General features: G+C 37.4%; 1 pseudogene; it reads left to right on the top strand.

Moving 5' to 3' along the window:
- The first annotated feature begins 3,554 nt into the window (after positions 1–3,554).
- On the top strand, positions 3,555–4,633 carry LOC138020724 (octopamine receptor beta-2R-like; annotated as a pseudogene).
- Positions 4,634–5,751: the final 1,118 nt, after the last annotated feature.

Raw genomic sequence — 5,751 nt, 5'->3', positions numbered from 1 at the left:
ACCGCGTTTAGATAATTTTGTGCAATAGATAACTACTAAATGACAAAATACACCAAGTACCTACCAGTGTGGCTGTCATGTCAGGCAAAAGTTTAGTATACAAGTAATATTGATTCTCTAAACTTGAGCCACCGATAATTATGGTCACATGTACTGGTCACATTGGCATAAATGGAGGGGTGGACGTACGGTCGTACGGTGACCAAAACCAAATTTTCTCGCACAGATGGTTATCATGAGCGTTTACCATTTGTCAACAAAAACCCAAAATTCTGGTTGAAATTAAAATGGTATATCTCATTCCACCGGAAAGTTTCCGAAAAAGATGGAAATCCTCAGATGTATTCATCGTATCCCGTTCCAACCAATAAAACTGGAAAATTGGTGTACCATTAGTAAACTCCCACTCCACCCGGTTCACCTTGGCCCCTTTTCCCGCCTTTCGATTTTTCCGCCTTTTGATTTGTTTGTGTTTTCTTCCAATCGCGAGAGACTCGGGCCTGGCGAAATGCCACACCCGGAAAGTCCTGTGCCATTACGAGCGTTCCTTGCCAACCGTATTTTCCGCGCAAATGGTAAACGTCCCATATTTTCTTACCAATGGTGCTCCGCGGGCAAACTTCCTCTGTGAAACATACGTTTCATATAGCTTATCCTGTCTCTACATTAAAGGAATAACAAGACAAACGCTCAATTCGTCTCAACGGAAATAATCCCTTATAATCAAATGTGCGAGGTAGAAGCAAATAAGTCGTTGGTTGTTTTTTAATTTTTTATTCACGATGTCTTTTTAATTCGTAAAGTTAGAAACACCATCGTCAGCTGGTGTTTTAAAAAAACAGTTAGAACTATAGCAGCCAAGCGAAATATGTATAACTAATCAGCAATCTCAACGCTATGCTTCACTTTTTAATTGATTTGATCATAGTTTGCGCGATCATAGTTTATGCATGTTTCACCTTGTTATAAACTTCGAACGGTTTTATTTCTTTCAAATACTTTTTAGTTAATGAATATGTTATCATTAATTGTCACTTGATCATAGTTATGTATGTTTCTCTTAGTTGCTACAGCGCTAACGGTTTTTTCAAACACTTTCGTAACTGACAGTGATGCTTGTAACATCAAACAATTAATATCGTGATTTTTTTCAAAATTTCGCTGATAATTAATTATGAGGAGCAGGTCTTAGCCCGACAAACTTGAGTTTTGGTTTCATCCTGGACACCATGTATAAAACGAGATTGTTTCTACGAAGACATGCAGATGTCAATTTATTTCAAGGGAGTCCATTTAAGAAAGATTAAAGGATTGCTTGCATTCAGGTTTACATTTAAATCGGCAGCGAAACTTTGATCCTAATTTCACTTTAACATGCAGCTTTAAGTTTCTTTTAAGGTCAACTGTTTATTCCTCCGTTCATTACACCGGCCAAGGCGTCAATAACACACCTTTAGATCGAGCGTTTACTTGGATTTATCCGTAAAGGGTGTGCGGTGCACGGAAAAACACTTATCCAACCGACTGGCAACACAATACCCAGCACTATCGACAGATGGTAATGGTAATGTTTCCCATGGTTGGTACATTATGTTCAACCATTTGTTTTTTTTTTTTTTTTCGAATAACTTTTCCATGCCATTATTTAAGCCATCCAGTGTTTGTCTGTCTGATAAATGACCATGAATGGCTTGCAATTGTTGAACACTATTAATGTCACTTTGCTTGAGCACCAACTTAGCTTTTTGGCAAAAAATACTTTAGGTTTGTCACATCAATAGCTTTGTTTTCTTAAAATCGTCCAAGAGGAAAGGAAATCATTTTAAGACCTTTCCCAGTCACTGAGCTCCCAAATCCAGGAGCAGAAGTAAGTTGTGTTGGCCACGAGAAGAAGGCAGAAGGACGCAAAACTGAATTACGTCAATAGCCATTTGGTTTTGTTAAAATGTATACGCAACATACGCAGCAATACGAATCATTGTCGTAAAATGTATGGATTGTGGTTGAATAGATCTTAGTAACTGTCATTTACGGCACCAGTTAATAATCACCACAGGAATAATGTGCTACGATGGCTCTTCCTCTTCTTCTTCTTTTTCTCCAATTTTTTTTTTCTTAAATTTTCTTTTAAACTGGTGAGAAAAAGTAATACTTTAGCATGTCTCATTTTCCATTTTTTTTCTGCTTTGAAAGATAAAATAAATGCTTTATGCTTTGTTCTCCTTCTTCTTTTATTTGTTGCAACCAGGAAGGAAATGTGATATTTTTGTCTCATTATTTTTCTCTGCTTTAAAAGATACAAGGATCGTCATTCTTTTTTTCTTTTTTTTTTCTTTTGGAGTGAGAACATTCAAATATGGCACCTTGAATAAAGACAAAGCCGAATACTTATCTTTGTAATTTAAATTCTCAAGCGATCATTTCTTAAAATCGATCTAAAACGCCTTATAATTGCCTGAAAACAATTAGGTATTCCAAAAGAAACACAATTTCAAATGCGCTTTTAAGTTTCACCACATTTCTGCGAGCACTTCATTAACAGGCCTTTAAGAAACCGTGCACTTGCTAATAGAAAATCACCTAAGCACAACTTCCATTTAATCAGCTTTTTCGGGTCATGTCCTTCAAAAGAAATCTTTGCCCTAGCGTTTGCTAGATAACACACCTTCGCCTGCTATTGTTGCTGCGAAACAGCTGAAAGTTTTTTTTATTATTATTCGCTGTAACTAAAACCCATACTGTTGTCATGTGTCATGGACCGTGCTCGCATTTGCCAAATAACGTAAGAACCAAACGTGTACCATAATAATTTAAGACGGTATGAAAAGAGTTTGAAGCCTTGGGGGAGACTTAATCTTAAAGTATTAATCTCGCGGATATTCGCTGGCTTAAGATGGATTGAATTGCTAGTATTTTATATTGTATTCAAAATTTCGACAATTCTCTCTCAGATACATTTATCTCGACTAATGAAAAAACTGTGGGTGCAATTTTCAAGCAGAGCTTCGATCGACCTAAATTTGCTAATTTTTGATGGAATTCCTTTGGTTCATGTTGAATGATATCGTCGAAAAAGATATAAGTTTCAATTAGTTTGACTTTTTTTTTGCTTGTGATGGTTATATACCTTGTCATCGTCACAAATATATCCCGAAAGGCTATCTAGCTGTTGCTAAGTGTGCTAATTGCAGTACGTCGTGAGGAAAAAAGACTCGAATCTCTAATCTGTAAATCTAAACACTGAGCAACTGAAGACTAAAAAAAAGAAAGAGAAAACAAAGAAAGTTTTTTTCAGATTCCTCCAATTACAGCAAGGTAAGAGAAAAACCAAGAGATTATTAAAACGACTTTGGCAAGACAGGTTTAAATTTATTATCCTTTAAGCGCAACCGCATTTTAGCGGCTTTAAAAACGACTACTAAGTATGAAATTATCACGAAAGCCAAACGACCAATTTTTAGTCCAGTGTTAAAAGTAATGCGACACAACCAAGCTACTGCCATGGGCACATGAAAGTAGAAATTTGAGGGGGAAATCTAAGACTTTGCGCGGTATTCAATTCATTCAAAGGAACAGGTGAAACAGGAGATAAGGGTATAAATATGTAACAGTGTCGTCCGTGGTGAGCCGTGCCGACGAACTGAGATGGGAAACATAAGCACCGCGGAAGAAGTCAGTAGTTATATCGCGGAGCCCATCAGCCCAAAGACATTTCTTGCATTAATTGTGTCATGGTCTTTATTGGCAATACTGTCTGCAGGATTAAACATTCTAGTTTGTGCTATGCTTTACATCGACAAGAAGCTTCGAACCATAACGAATTATCTGGTAGTTAGCCTGTCAGTATCCGATCTGCTAATCGAAGTTGTATTTGTTCCTATTTACATCATCGATCATTACGCTAGAACTGTTCATCGGCGGTTATTTTGTGGCATTTATCCTATTGGCACAGTATTCAACCTATGTGGCGTAACGTACGAGCGTTATATTGCCTGGACTCGGCCATTCCGTTATCGCACCTTATGAGTTGCCGCAAAGTATGCATCATTATCGCTACGTCCTGGCTTCTACCTCTGGTCTTGAGCCTTCTACCGCTAGCGTGGAATACAGATGTAGACGCCACTGTACATAAAGTGTACATTGCAGTGATTGTAATTCTTTTCATCTTTATCCCTTGCACCGCCATGGTGTTCGTCTATTTGCGCGTTTTGCGAGTTGCTCATCGCTTTGTCCTAAGAAGCAAAGAACGAACCTCTAAAGGCAATGTTACTGGTCACCTGGCTGGCAGCGATGAAAAGGCAACTCGAGTCTTCGCCATGGTTTTTGCCATGTTCTTGCTCTGCTGGCTCCCTCTCATTTATATCAATATATCTTGGATATTGAATCAGACAAGTCTAGTCACCAACGAGGTCATTTTCATCTCCTTCTTTACGCTTCTGCTGAATTCAATTTTTGATCCATTTATCTGTGCGTTCTATAAGAGGGATTTTCGAGGTGCGTCCTACGGAAAAGGTTCAAGCTTGGCTGCTTCAAAGAGATCGAACAACAGGAAATCAGAATTGATTTCCGACCTTGCTTGAGGAGGCTTTCTTCTGCCAGCAAAAATACTGCAGGATGCACTCAAACACAGTAACGCTGCCTCTCTGAATAAGACACTGAAGAACAGAAACCGCTACCGATGCAGTTTTTTTACTTGTAATCCTTAAGTCTTCACTTGACAATTCAAAACTACCGGACTTTCATGATATGCCAACCTTCTCTACTGATAGATATGCTCATCACATATAAGTTAATAAACAATGAGTAAAGCTTCGCTAAACTGTACTTGGTTTGAAGATCTATCCACATATAGTAGAAAAAACAGAACCAAACAAGCAAAAAATAGACACCTTGTTGTTCTTTATGCCCGACTTGAGGGACGACGTTCATTTCTTCAATGAAATGGACATTTTTTCTTTTACGTAACAATGCAAAAGGACTGAAACTGTACTGTGTTTGTCGTTTGTTGAAAGAGTTTGAAAGATCCCTACACCCACCACCCTAACAAATTTCCTTTCCCATAACTTGCTAGATCGACGTGGCTTTCAATTAACAAGGCAATATTATTATCAAGCGTCTATTAAATAAACTCAGAAAACTTTCCATCATTGTTTTTTTATAACCAACAGATATATATATAGACTTGTATATTGCGAATTGAGGTGTGCACTTCAACAACCAAGATTTGAGTTGTTTTTTTTACAGAAGGCCTCCAACAATTTCAGTACAGAAGGCCTTGTTTATCTGACTTTAAAAGATATTCGGTCAACCTTTTTGGTTTGTTGGGATAATTTGTTATTAGCTTTATTAATTCGCACTGCAGCCAAATGTTGGACAAAGCCTTATGTATTTTTCAAGAACTCGTGTTCTTTATCATTTGAAATAATCTAGGGGACGGCGCTGAGATGTCAGTTGGGCGTTTTTTTCAAAAAATTCTTCCTGCAAAATACAAAGAGATTACAGATAACATCACTCGAGAAGCAACGCCTTAAATAAAAATAGTAAAATTGGCATTGTTTGTATGATATTAATGATCAATTAAAAAATGGGGTTTATCTTACGCCTGCAGTTGCCAAGAATGGCATGATTAATAATTATTTTCAATACTGGAGCTTTAACTATTTTCTTTCTTGCTTGTCTCGCTTTGCATTCCACGGCTTAATCTATATAACAGAATTAATTCGTTATGCTATGATAAGGCTGCGATACCAA

Source organism: Montipora capricornis, chromosome 10, assembly GCF_036669925.1.
Source record: "Montipora capricornis isolate CH-2021 chromosome 10, ASM3666992v2, whole genome shotgun sequence".
NCBI classification, from domain to species: domain Eukaryota; kingdom Metazoa; phylum Cnidaria; class Anthozoa; order Scleractinia; family Acroporidae; genus Montipora; species Montipora capricornis.
This window is presented reverse-complemented; position numbering and strand designations above follow the sequence as displayed.